Source organism: Mauremys mutica, chromosome 6 (assembly GCF_020497125.1).
Source record: "Mauremys mutica isolate MM-2020 ecotype Southern chromosome 6, ASM2049712v1, whole genome shotgun sequence".
In the NCBI taxonomy this organism is placed as follows: Eukaryota; Metazoa; Chordata; order Testudines; family Geoemydidae; genus Mauremys; species Mauremys mutica.
In genome coordinates, this window is record NC_059077.1 from 75,488,760 (window position 1) to 75,503,903 (window position 15,144).

The following is a 15,144-nucleotide window of genomic DNA, read 5'->3' on the forward strand; positions in this document are numbered from 1 at the left end:
ACCTTGGTTTCAGACTCATTGCTGTGTGGTTTTTGTTTTTTTACTTGTACACATACCTTTGGCAGGCCTAGTATAGACAAACTGCTGGAGTTTTAAGGAACATGCCAATGAGTTCATGTCTTATTTGACATGATGCTTAAAATGCTAGTAGCCCATAAGAACGACCATACTGGGTCAGACCAAAGGTCCATCTAGCCTAGTATTCCGTCTTCCAACAGTGGCCAATGCCAGGTGCCCCAGAGAGAATGTACTGAGCAGATAATCACCAAGTGATCCATCCCCTGTGCCCATTCCCAGCTTCTGGCAAACAGAGACTAGGGAGCACCATCCCTGCTTATCTCAGCTAATAGCCAGTGATGGACCCTATCCTCCATGAATTTATCTAGTTCTTTTTTGAACCCTGTTATAGTCTTGGCCTTCACAACATCCTCTGGCAAGGAGTTCCACAGGTTGACTGTATGTTGTGTGAAGAAATATTTCCTTTTGTTTTAAAACTGACCCCTGCTTCTTGTATTATGAGAAGGAGTAAATAACACTTCCTTATTTACTTTCTCCCACCAGTCATGATTTTATCAACCTCTCATATCTCCCCTTAGTCATCTTTTTCTAAATTGAAAAGTCCCAATTTTATTAATCTCTCCTCAGACGGAGGCTGTTCCATTTTTGTTGCCCTTTTCTGAACCTTTTCCAATTCCAATATATCTTTTTTTGAGCTGGAGTTACCACATCTGCACGCAGTATTCGAGGCAATATGATATTTTCTGTCTTATCTATCCCTTTCTTAATGATTCCCAACATTCTGCTCACTTTTTTTGACAGCCGCTGCACACTGAGTGGATGTTTTCAGAGAACTCTCCACAATGACTCCAAGATCTTTCTTGAGTGATAACAGTTAATTTAGACCTCATCATTTTATATATATCGTTGGGATTGTGTCCCATGTACAGTAGAACTCCTGAAGTTGATAATACAGGTGAAACTAAACTATTGTTAGCATAAGTGGCACATTTAGGCAAAAGATGGGCCTGATCCCACACTCACTGGGAGTAGGTCCCAATCAAGTGTAATTCCCACAAACATCAGTTTTAGTTTCAGTTGCACAACCAGGCCCTTTCTGTTATGGGTATGAACAGATATAGAATTAGGGTCAAATAATGCCACTTCAGTTACTGAAAAGTCATTATACTTGAGTCTGCTGTATATTAGTTCCAAAGTATTATAGATGTGACTGAGGAGGGCAGAACCAACACACCACACTATAAGGCAAAACATGTTCTTTGAGAGTCCTGCAGCTCTAACCCAAATAACCAACTAAATATACACTTTCCTCTGTGAAAACTTAACACCTCTGGTTGCGAGGCAGAAATTCAGAAGTGTTCTATCTAAAGGAGATGTCAAAAGTAAAAGCTAAGTTGCAAAGACAGGACTTTTTCAAAGTGCACCCACCCTAGCCTGGAGCTCCCCAGGCTCTTGGCAGACTGACAACTCTAGAAGGGTTCAAGGGGAAAGCCTACAACCAGACTCTGAAACAAAAGTCTGCAGTGTTGTGGTCCAAAGCTATGGAATGGATTGCAGGGCGTGTTTTACTATTAATATTTGGATCTTGATTCAAACTCAGTTTGGTGTTGGAACCACTTCTGATAATTTAGTTATGATTGAACAATCTTGTATTGTACTGGAAGCTGGAAATCCTTACTGAAGGGGAAAAAACATGGGGCTGATCTTGCAAGGTGCTGAGCACACTTAGCTTCCGCTGAGGACCCTGCGTTCTGCAGCTTGCAGGAACAAACCCCTTGCCCTATTTACTTGTCTGCGCGGCACTTATTTTTCTTTGTCCCCACTGAAGATCTAAACATCACGACCAGGTGCAGGGATCTTTGCATTTTTAAAGATAAGAAAAGCTTCTGATTTTAGCCTAATGCAACCTCTCAAGTTTGGATATATTGGGACTTTGATCTGAACGAGCCTCCTTTTGGTTTTTCAGACTAAACCATAAACCACCTCCACCCTCATTTCTGTAATATTTTATTACAATATGCAATTAAATTATTAAAAGTGTTTTGCAATGATGAGAGATTGTGCAAAATGTTTTGCTTCACTTCCATTTGTCAGGACACTCTGCTCACTGTAATGAAACTGAAGCATATACCAGTGTATCGATGTTACATTAAAGCAATAAGCAGATAGTTGCTTTAATAAATAAATAAATAAATAAAGCAAGCTGTCCTTTCCACCCCAAATAAAGTCACCATAAATTAATATGGTTCTCATTTAGAAAAGGCACAAGGTAGATCTGGGTATGCTTTAATCTTTTCAGATTTGCTCTTCTCCTACATCTTTGTCTGCATAGTACAGTCCTTATTTTCAATTTGCAGTTGTTCTGTGAAAATGTTTTGAGTCTTGATTTAGAATGTGCACTCCCAGAGGTTCCAAGGTTTCAGGCTGAAAGATAAAGCCTTACTCTTTATGTTTCCTTGCAGCATAGCAGTAATAGATACCACACACTGTGCTTAAATCCTTGGTTTTCTGAAAGTAAGTCCAATTCCCATTTTGTGGGGCTTTTGCCACTCAAGTAGTGTTTCCTGAGGGAATGAATCAGGTTGCAGCATATTTTCTCAGATTCTTATTGTTTCACCAACTACACACACCTCTCGAGGAAAATTGGTTATGGTATGAGGAGAGGAAGTAATGGACTTAAGAGCTATAAAAATATCTTAATATAGTATATCTGACATTGCTGGCTACAGTAAAGAACCATACTTTAATTAAAATAACTTGTGTTCTGTACCATAAACAAAGCAAAATCCACACAATACTAATTGATTGAATGCTGAATTAAATGCAACAACCCAAATAAGAAACCATACATTGTTTTTCCTATAAAAAGGCAATAGCTAATCAATTAAGTATAATTAAATTGAGCATGTTTGAAATTATATTTGAGCCCTAGAATTTTACGAGCTCTGAGGACTATCTCAAAGTCCAGTGTATTCTAAATACATCACTTGCATTTTCTGCAAATAATGGGCCAAAGGGTTTGACCTTACTCAAACAAGATGTTTGCAGATTTATTTCTCCATTAGAGATATTGCCACACTTTTTACTGTTTATACTGAGTTAGGACCTCAACAGGCTTTGCATAAAGCCCAAGAAAGAGGGAAAATGGGGAAGGAGAAGAGGATGAGGGTAACTGAGATAAGAACATGAAGTGTCATAGGTAGCTACTGAGGTACCTGTCGGGGATGTATGGAGAACTGTGTTGGAAATGCAAACTATTATTTCAAGGGTGGAGAGATTTCCTGGTCCTGCTTGCAGACTGGGTAGGGGACTCTAGTCTGTAGCAAAACATGCCAGCATAATCAGCCTGGTACATGCCAGCTTAAAGGTGGGGTGAGTTGTGCTTCGCTTTCTCAGGGAGCAGCCAGCCTGTTTCTCGCTCTGTGTTCTTTTCTGGGTGTGTGTGTGTGTGTGTGTGTGTTTGTGTGTTATTCTAAGAAATAAAGCAGTGTTACATTGCAACATTCCAGCAAGAGTACTTATATTTTTATCTAGCTTCTCTTTGTGTATGCTGTGAACATAACTCTGTAATGCTAATCTATTTATTTATTTTTAACATCAACAGTCCCCAAATACTAACTCGCCATGGTTGACTGATTTCATGTAGACACTACAACAGAAGTGAGTATAGAATGGATGAGTGAAAGGAAAGGAAAGTAGCTACAAAAAAACACAAACATCTTTTATCCAGATAGTCATGTGGTAGATTGTATAATATTCAGCAGTAAAGTATCTGTATTGCAAGTTTTAAAATTAAAACATTAAATATATTATACATCAAATAAAGACCTAATGAAGTTTAAAATAAAATAATCATTAATATGTATTGCCAACTTTGGCAGTCCCAAGGGATAGAACAGTACAGGGAAGCCTAAATCTACTAATAAATAAATAAATAAATAGAAAGCACTGATATAAATTATCTTAATACTCTGTAGCTGTCTAATATAACACTTCAGAAGGGAACCTGCAGAAGGAGCAAATTTCATGTAAGTGGTGGGTTTTGGTTTGGGTGGTTGGGATCTCTCTCCCCCCTTTCATGACTGTTGGATTCACTGAAATACATTTTCTTTTATTCTCTTTCCCTGGCTTTCTGGAGGACTGTTAGGTTCTCTTTTTTTCTATGTCAGTACAGGCTATAACCCTGCAGTTTGAGTTTATCTTGGCTGTAAAATGCAACAGTAATTTATATGCTCCCTTAGTCAGTGCTCCTCTGAGGCACTGCCAGCTGTCTAGCCAGCAGTTTAAAGAAAGAGCTGTAATGAGCACAAGTGTGTAGGGGGAAGGGGAAAGCCACACATAACAGAATACCATAATTCCTGTTTCCTTTCACTAGTGGTGGTTACATTTAAATGGCATTACAGTAAGCTGATTGTCAGAATTGTAAGTTGCTCCATACATATATCCTACACCTCCTTTAATACCAGCATGGATTTCTCATTTCATTCTTTTATTTCTCAATAAAGAAGAATAGAGTTAAAATATGAGACAAAGCCTAGAGCAGCTGTTTAGAGACATGGAATGTGAGTTGAGTGCAAACCTTACTTCCTGCCCTCCCGACTTTTGTTTTTCTTTTTCTTTCCTTTATCAAGAGTAAGCTCTTTGAGCAGGCAGGCAAAGCCTGATGGTGGAGCTTGATATCCCTAACACAGATTTTGATTTTAGTTTGCTTGTGCTCCAATTTTGATGTAATATCACTGTGACTTTTAATTTTTCATATCCATGCAATAGGCCCATTTAAACCTCACTGCACCACCACCGTGGTGGCAAAAAATTATTTTGTCTGCAGTTCTTTGAAGTCAAGATTTTATTTATTTATTTGCTATTGTTTCTATAAAGTTGTCCCATGTACAGGTGGGCAAAAAGTTTTGGCTACAAATTTTTTTTCAGCAAAAATGCATATTTGGCCATCAAAGGGAACCCTTATATGCAAACTCCCAAAAATGTTTCATTCCAATTTTTTGGTTTGACATGAATTTTGTTTTAAAATTTCCTTTAATTTTACTGAAAAAAGTTTAAAAATAAAAAAATTAAATAAACGTCTAAATAAAAAAAATTTCAATCTTGTGGAAATTAAATGTTTTGTTTAAGCACAACAACATTTTAACACACTTAACACACCAGAAAATCCATTATTCACCCAGCTCTAGCCCTATGTATACATACAAAACTACATTTCAAACTCAAAAGGCACTGTATATTGCAGAAAATTCTCAAATATCTTAATACTTTCCCCTTGGGCTATGAAAAAAATCCTGGGCCTGGACTCTGATAGCAGTTATGCCAGTCTGAATCCAGAAAAACAGGAATTCCTTTAACCCTTACACTGTTATAATGGAGATTAAAATTATTGCCTACTGCACCCTTTCTATATATAAGGCAAAGCACTTATTTTTAACTTTGTATTATAATCTAACTCAGGGGTGAGCAAACTTTTTGGCCCACGGGCCACATCTGGGGTATGGAAATTGTATGGTGGCCCATAAATGCTCACAAAATTGGGGGTTGGAGTGTGGGAGGGGATGAGGGCTTTGGCTGGGGGTGCAGGTTCTGAATAGGGCTGGGGCAGGGTGTTGGGGCACAGGAGGGGGTCAGGGGTACAGGCTCCGGGCAGCACTTACCTCAAGCAGCTCCCAGAAGCAGCAGCATGTCCTCTTTCCAGCTCCTATGTGGAGGCACAACCAGGTGGCTCTGCGCGCTGCCCAATCCGCAGGCACTGCCCCTGCAGCTCCCATGGCCCTAGTTGCCAGCCAATGGGAGCTGCAGGGGCAGTGTACAGAGCCCCCTAGCTACCCCTATGCATAGGAGGCAGAGCAGGGGACATGCCACTGCTTCCGGGAGCCACGTGGAGCCCTGGCATGTGCAGAGTGAGGCAAGCCCCAGCTGGAGCTTGAAGGCTGGATTAAAATGTCTGAAGGGCCGGTTGCAGCCCACGAGCCATAGTTTGCCTACCTCTGATGTAACTGGTCCAAACTTGAGATAGGTTTTGGACACAAAGAACTGACAAAAATATAGGGCTGGTTCCCTGGGATTTTCTTAAACAATGTTGATCTGATCTGATAGCAAGACACATTTTCAGTAAAGAAATCCAGTTTCCCCTATCTCCCTCCACATTGCATAATCTCTCATGCATCCGACGAAGTGGGTATTCACCCACGAAAGCTCATGCTCCAAAACAGCTGTTAGTCTATAAGGTGCCACAGGACTCTTTGCTGCTTTTACATAATCTCTAATATGCTTAAAAATGGAATTTCTCTCTGGAGTTCAGCAGGACACAAATGAAGACTTGTTGAATAAGGCATAGTTCCAGAAAAAATAAATACTATCAAAACAGAAAGCAGACTCTGTTAACCCTCACAAGAAACTCAGGGTCCAGTCTTGCTCTCCTTGATGCTAATTTTTTTATTGTTGATTCAGATATGCAGTTTGCTATCCTTTGTACCATACTGTTTTCATATCAGGGCTGATTTTCATCACTGCTGAGAATCAACAGTTCTTCCTGAAGTCATAGGGAATTATGAGTGTTTAGCACCTCTGAAAAATTCAGCTAGTAACTTAATTTCTCTTTATTGCATTAATTGATTATGCTCAACATTGTAAACTCCTTACTCCTATTAACTTCCGAGCAGTGCTGCTGTTGCCTCTTTTGATATTCATTGCATATTTTGTGCATATTTCTGTGACTCAAAAATAATATTTTATGAACAACCACCTTCCATGAACTTTCTCCCATTAAAGACAGGGCTGAAAATCTTTCTTTGTTTGCAGTTACATAAGCCTAACAAGTTATGCTAATTTTCCCAATCTATTTTATAATGTATTTTACTTGTTTCTCCAAAATTTGTCATCGTATTTCACTGCTTGTACACAGAGTGTGAGTGGTCCAGCAGAAACTGTTATTTATTTTTATATTATTGTTTGTCTTTATTGTGTTGAGACACATAAGACAGAAAATATCATGCCAATATAAATCCATGGTGTGCCCCCACCTTGAATATTGTGTCCAATTCTAGTCTTCCCATCTCAAAAAGAATATAGCGAAACTAGAAAAGGCTCAGAGAAGGGCAACAAAGATATTCAAGAGCATAAACTGGCTTCCATGTGAAGAGAGACTAAAAATTAGGACTGTTCATTTTAGAAAAGAGATGACTAAGGGTGGATATGATAGAGGTCTAAAAAATCATGAATGGTGTGTGTGTGTGTGGTAAGTGTTATTTACTGTTTGACACAATACAAAAATCAGGGGTCTTCTTCACGCAGCGCACAGTCAACTTGTGGAACTCCTTACCTGAGGAGGTTGTGAAGGCTAGGACTATAACAATGTTTAAAAGGGGACTGGATAAATTCATGGTGGCTAAGTCCATAAATGGCTATTAGCCAGGATGGGTAAGAATGGTGTCCCTAGCCTCTGTTCGTCAGAGGATGGAGATGGATGGCAGGAGAGAGATCACTTGATCATTGCCTGTTAGGTTCACTCCCTCAGGGGCACCTGGCATTGGCCACTGTCGGTAGACAGATACTGGGCTAGATGGACCTTTGGTCTGACCCGGTACGGCCTCTCTTATGTTCTTATGTTCTTATGTAGGGGTCACATGATGAAATTAATAGATAGGAGGTTTAATACAAATAAGAGGAAGTACTTTTTCACATCCACAACTAACCTGTGGAAGTCATTGTCATGGGATGTTGTGATGGACAAGAGTATAATTGAGTTTAAAAAGAATGCAGTAATTTCATTGAGGATATGTTCATCAATGGCTATTAGTCAAGATGGTCAGAGATGCAACCCCGTATGTGGGGTGACCCTAAAGCCCTGACTGCCAGAATCAGGGAGTGGCAGACAAGGGTGGAACACTCCGTAACTGACTTGTTTTGTATACTCCCCCGGAGGCTCTGGTATGGGCCATTGTCAGAGAGAGGATACTGGGCAAGATGGACCATGGTCTGACCCAGTACAGCAGCTCTTATGTTCCTATCACATTTCCGCTGGCTCTGCCACTTTTAGAGGCTATAACAAATGAGTAAAAAAAAAAGAAACATAAGTTCAGGTGGTCTATAGGTTATTTAGGATGGTTTCTACAGAGACTACATAGAACTGCTGCATAGTGCTTTGTGGAGCTACAAGTGTAATGCTTCATAATATTTGGATGATGCCTTCAAAGGCAAGTTAAAAATAACGGTTGGTGCATTGGTACAATAGTGTGAAGCATACATCATCTTAAGAAGTGACCCCTAAGAAAATGCCCCTCAAATGCCAGAGCTCTTACCTTCCTCATCCCTCATGGAAATGAACACTCCACATGCTCTGAGACCCTAAACTCCCACCTCCCCCGGCCCACAACTTTTCTCTTGTTTTCTTCTAGGGGGACCAGTGGCCTGACACAGAGGTGCTGGAACCGGGAGGTCCCGGGTGGCCATGTTCCCCCACTTTTAAAGTGGGAGGGCCATGCCATCCCAGAGCAAGTAGCGATCCAGAGCTCCTCACAGCAACCTCACACTCCCTAGGCAGCTCTTACAACAGCCCGCCTCTGTCTTCCAGCTGGGTTGGGGGGGGGCGGGGAAGAGGAGGAGCAGGGCCAGCACCAGTGCCCTCTCTCTCCTGCACCCCCTCACAGGTTCTGGTGCTCCTGGAGGTTGTGGGCCAAGGGAAATGCCTAGGAAGGCCAGAAGGGACCACCAGATCACTACTCTGACCTCCTTGAGACTAGAAATCAGGGTTCTCCAAAAACATTCGGTTGAGGGAAGTTAGATGGTTGGATCTGACTTTGCTGTTCACTGCAGCTGTAGGAAATAGCAGCATTCTAGATGTTGGTATTATTACTGGAGCTTAGATGTCATATAGATCATGCAAAAGAAAGAAAGGGCCTGATCAAGGACAAATACCAAAAGCCTCAATATCAACTTTTTGGAAGAAAGGATCCAGTGGGTGTTAAACATGAGGTCACATGGTAAATCTCTGAGTGAGAGTTCACAAACTGTAATTACATTTTGACAGTGACATGAACCTAAACTGAGAAAAAAACCAAAAGCACAAATCATATTAACCGCAAGTTGATAACCCAAGAATCCACAAATATTCTCAGCACTATTTTACAGAATAATCCCAACTGGAAAGTCTTATCCATCTTGACTCCTATGCTGTTTATTTTAATAAATCCTGGCTAAGTAGTTAAATGTAATAAAGCCCTCCCCTCAAGGTGCAGTGTTCACTGTGATTCAATAAAAATAAGCCTGCACATGCACAATCTCTCCTTTCATAGCGCCCATGAACAGATTTGTTTAATAATAAAACAAAGAGACCAGAGGGTTCAGCGTATGGGCAGGAAGTAGCAAAATGAGATTCAACCTGGAAAAATGCAAGCTAATGTGTCATGGGGAAAATAAACTGAAACACAGATATTCAGCAGGAGAGGGACACTTACAAAGTAGTAATGCTGAAAAAGAACAAACAGTGAAGAGTGATAGTAAACTGCAAACTGGCTATGAACTTGCAATGGAACAGTGGTGACAAAATAGGCCAGTGCATTTATCAGAACCATACACAAAAACCATCATTTCTTCTTCCAGTGCCAGTGGTCCGGGGGTCTCATCTCTCTGGATCCCTGTCAGTGAGAGTAATTAACCATTGGAACAATTTACCATGGGTCCTAGTGGAGTCTCTCTCACTGGCAATTTTTTTAATTAAAATTGGATTTTTAAAGATATGCTCTAGTTCAAAAGGAATTGGGGAAGTTATATGGTCTGTGTTAGACTAGATGATCCCTTCTGGCCATGGAATCTACGAATCTATGAAAACCCATCAGTGATCCTTGGAGATCTTCCTGATCATCCACAGAAAGAAAAACAATGGCTCACTGGGAGAGGGGTTAATTTATGAGAGGATTTGCACAGAAGTCTGTGGAATGAACATTTGGGGAACTGCTTGGTCCAAGAGGGTATAACTATGAGTAATACAATGGAAAAAAGTCAGAACAAATGTAGGTTGAATATCAGAAAAAATATTCTAACACTGAAGTTTAAGGCTATTGAATAGTCTCCCAGAGGAACCCATGAAAACTACCACCACCTGTTGAGTCATTTTAAAGAAAAGAGTAGAATATAGTATAGAGCAGTGGTCTCCAAACTTTTTTGATCGCGTACCCCTACCAGTAAAAAATTTTGAGCACGCACCTCCTGTCACGCGGACTCTACCATTTTTGCCAAAGAAAAAAAAAGCTGCTCAGACTCCCGCCTGAACTGAAGACGAAGGGGAAAAACAAAACAAAACAAACAAAAGCACTCCTCCTGCCATGCACCCCCACTTTGGAGACCACAGGTATAGAGAACAATCTTTCATCGGCAGGAGGATAGACTAGGTAATGTGTCTCGCCGATGAATCTATGATTGTGAATGGCACTGAACCTTCGGTGTTGGAATTTTCTTTTATTATTACTGTTAAAGTTATCTATTTTATCAAGAACTACATGAAGGGGAAAAGAAAATCCTTTAGATTAGATTGTAAATTTCCAATCTGCTCCAAGTAAAGCCGGTGCACAGCTGCACAATCCCCCAGAACAGAGAATGGGTTCTAGCTTAGTTTCAGTTTTCCCTGCCGTTCCTCTCCCTCTTGCTCTGAGGCAGGAGAGAGTAAATTAATTCAACCCTTTTTATGATGCAGCCTATTCCTCCTTCTATGAGCTACCAGGCAAATGCTCCTCCTCCTCCTCACAGAAGGTAGCATCAGGGGAGTATGCTTTTGCATTTCCACCTTGAGCTGAAGTCACAATTTGAGTAGGACCGAACAAGGGAGTAACAATGGCCTTTCTCCCTGCATGGCAGAGTAAGGGCTCTGACAATTGAGCCTTTTGAAAGTTTAGAGTGTGAGAAATTCCAAATAAAATCAATATCAAGAATGAGCATATTTTGGGCTGAAAAACCTTGAGAGTATAGAACATTCTTGAAAGGGTTAAACTGGAAATATAGACTTCCATTAGCTACGAGAAGCTGTCTCATGCTCTCAGGGTAATTCAGGCATTTGAGTTTGATGCAATGATGTAATAGCCCTAACTTGCAGTTTCATGGCTGGAGAAGATGGATATGTGGAAAGGCAAGAGATGCCTTTTTTCCACTTTTTTTCCAGTAAAGTTCTCATTAAACTCAGATAATTACTTAGATAATTTCTCCCCTTGTTTCCTCCCAGCAGCAACAAATGAAGGACAGGACACATAATTACTGGGAAATTGTAAGTAAACAGGAAATTGAAACTTAAAGACTGCTGTGCAGGCTTTGCAATTTCATTTCCCCCTTCCTACTTTCCAGCGATAACAAGCCGAGGCAGGACTGATTGTCACAATCAAGTAACCTCACAACTACCAAAATCCTCTGCTGGTTCTTAGGCTTAGCTCCCCTTCAATGGAGTTTGGATACTGCTGTGGGATCTGCCAAGCATCTTGGGTTTGATTCCTTCTTGTTGGGATTTATGGGCTCTGCTGAGGTACTCAAACTTGGCTCCTAAGCGGTCTTCTGTTGGCTTTTGGGCTTGGATCCCCCACTTAGTCAGTTCTGTTGGGCTCTAGGAGTTTGGCTTCTCTTGGTAGGGATCAAAAGTCCCTCAGGTTCTGTTCCTTCTTTCTGGTTTATTTGTTTCACAGGTCAAATTGAGGGAATAAAATAAATGATGGTAACCAGCTGCCATCCACTCATAGGACCAAAATGAAGTGTCATTCAGAACAGATTGTGAATGATGTCCTCACTATCTTACAATTTTCAACTAGCACTCTTCACTTTTTAAAATGGAAGTTAAGATTGTGGAGAACATGATGGCAGCCTCAAAAAAGAAAAAAAACTGCAGTGGCTAATGGAGTCACTGGGAACAAGACCAGATCAAGCCCTACAACTGCAAGGCCAAGATCAGCATCTGGATGAAGAGAAACTGACTGAAACTAACCCAAGTGATACCAGAAGAGAGAGAGAGAGATGCACTTATGGAGGAGATGAATTCTTCAAACCACATCCTTCCTCATTAGCATCTGTCTCAGATTGTTAAAACAGAGTACAGATTTAATATTCAACTGGACACTTCACTGTCTTTTTATATCATAAGAACATAAGAACGGCATACTGGGTCAGACCAAAGGTCCATCTAGCCTAGTATCCTGTCTTCTGACAGTGGCCAATGCCAGGTGCCTCAGAGGGAATGAACAGAACAGGTAATCATCAAGTGATCTATCCCCTGTCGTCCATTCCCAGCTTTTGGCAAATAGAGTCTAGGGTCACCATCCCTGCCCATCCTGGCTATTCAAATTGTAATGGGTGCCCAACTGCCATTTAACATCTGTGCTTGGAAGTAGACTGTGCCCCATCTTCCTGTTGGATTTTGACAATAAATTTCTGAGGGTCTGATTCTATTGCTCACACTGAGTAGTGCTGTATTTTGCTAGTGGTCCCATTTAATGTTCTCTCCTCAGGTCATGGTTTAGCTCCCTGAACTATACCTGTTATGTTAACAGAGTGTCTCGGGGCTATCAGTCCAGCACCTTTCACTAGCACAAAATTCACACAAATATTTGCTTAAAAAATTGAAAAGACAAAAAACACAAGAGTCGAGCCTGGTTATTTAGTTACTGCTCTGAAGGCAAGCTAAGGAAAGGAAGTGAACAAATCAGATGGAGGGAGAGTCAGATTAAGTTGCTAGAGATTATGACCCTGAAGGCTCAAGAAGTGAAGTCAGGGAAAGCAGAGGCACTAGTTAGTTGGAAATTCCTTTGAATTCCTTTAATCCCTTAGGTCAATTTAAAGGGAAATGATCTGACCATTCTGCATCTGCAAATGATTGAAGGCAAATAAGAAGCATTGTGTGATTTCCAGTTCAAGAAGTATATAGTACACACAGCTATTATGAAAGCAAACACAGCAAATCTCAATTGACCTAGGCTGACTAATAAACCCTGAGATGCCTCAAACATATGGGAAATTGATGCAGGAGCAGACACATAGGAATTAAAAAAATACCCTCCGAGTCTCTATAAGTGAAAAAAGGGAAATAATTTATTGCAAAGAATGTTTTGGTTGAAGCCTTGTAGCCTCCAAAATACCCTCAATATTTAGTCTGCTATAATGTAGACAGAAAAAATAGTCTGAAATTGAACGCTACTGGGCCTCTCACATTTAGCCCTCTGCTACAGGTCTGTAAGTGAAAACAGTCTTCTAGGGATTATTTATGTAATGACACCATACAACAGGAGTCTGACTATATAGGGGAAATTTAGTGGGCATTCTAACTAGTGTTATTAGTGTGTAGCACATTTAGGCTTGTGATGGTCTGTGATTACAGGCTAGAGTGTGGCAGTGGCTGTAAAGCCACAACCTGTGGTAGGGATAGGTGTGTACAGAGGTGCACCACCCTAGCAGGAGCTACCAGCAGTATTGGGTGAAATCCTACCCTCATTGAAGTCAATGGCAAAATTCCCACTAATGTTACTGGAGTCAGGATTTCACCCGTTGTACAGGTCTCAGCACCAGTGCCTCTAGAATTGCCTCCACAGTGGCACCTACTACACCCTTTAAAGGACTGTAGCGCATGCACCTTTGCCAGTGCTAGCCATCTGTACTGGTTCTGCCTGTCCATCTAAAGGGAGGTTAGCACTCCTGTCAGTACTATCCTCAAACAGTCCTCCTGTGCTCATGAAGCCTTTGACTGTGATTAGCCTCAATACAGAGATGCAAGGGGTCAGAGGAAAGATTTTTCTTGTCTAGTCACAATCTAGCCCTAGAGCAACACTTGGAAAAATAAAATTCCTGTTTACAAAACAGAAAACATCATAATAATAAGAAAGGCACAGTAAATGGAACACACACACACACACACACGCACACAAAGAGAAATTCACCAGGTGAGTTTCTGCATAAGAACTGAACGCAATTAAATGGCTGCTCCCAACCACTCATATTTGCTACCTTTTCAATTTGAAAAAAAAAATTGTTGGGGATTTTTCCCCACATGCTTAATTACAAAAGGTTCTTCTTTCTGAATTTTTACATGCCATGGTCCCACAGCACATTAAGTACCACTGTCATTCAAATGCATGAGCTCTGCAACCTGCCTGAGGCTGGGCGGACCTTTATGTGGCGGAATGAAAGACATTTGAAATAATGTTTATATTTTAGTTAATTAGTAATAAAGTTACTAGCTTTTTTTTTTTAATCTTTTCAAGTTAAATACTTCTTGAAAAACTAGTAGTTGGGAAGGATAGGAATTTATAAACTAAAGCTATTCTGCAATGTAATTCTTGTTTTTTTCCTTAAGTATATTCATCCATAATTACTAATGCTTCTAATCTGAGTGCTGAATTCTTAAGACCTTCTTCAGTGGCTCCTGGCATAAGTTTGAGAGTTTTTTTCTTGCAAGCTGAATGACTGTGAAAAAATGAGTGGAGAAAGAGCAACAGAAATACTATAAAAAGGAATTTTTAATGTTAATTATGAATGTTGCATTCAAATATCTGCTGAATTATTTTGAATAGGGATCTAAGATGCTGTACTAGACCTTGGCAACACTTGAAACTATCCCCTCACTTGTTCATGCTCATTTGTTTCCTACAAATCTGCTGACAATATCTTTCCAAACTCCTCCAAAGGAAACAAAACAGCAAGTCTGAAAAGTTAAGCCTCTTTTAAGATAGGTTTCCAAATGTCTGGCAGGATAGAGTGTGGGGAGATGCTCCACTGAAAACTTGTTCTGACACATGAAATCTTGTTTAAAGGAAAAAAGTCACATAGCCTTTAATCTGAAAAAAAGTGCCATTCAGTGTCAGCCAATTTGAAATGCCAAGTTTCCTCCTGCTGCTTCTAAAAACAAAAATGGGCCAAATATTAGAACACAGAATTGAGGAAACAAAGGCTTCGTTGGAGATTATTTTTTTCTTTAGCAAACAAAATCCACCTGTTTGCAAAGCACCTGAATAAAGATTTTTTTTTTAAAAAGAAGCCAATTAGTATAACAGTAGTCACATCTCTTAGTACATATAAACACTTGGAAGACTTTACTTTCAGGAAGTGCTTAATGAGAGAGGAGGAAGGAATGATGTCTGAATGTTGAGGTGCCTTAGT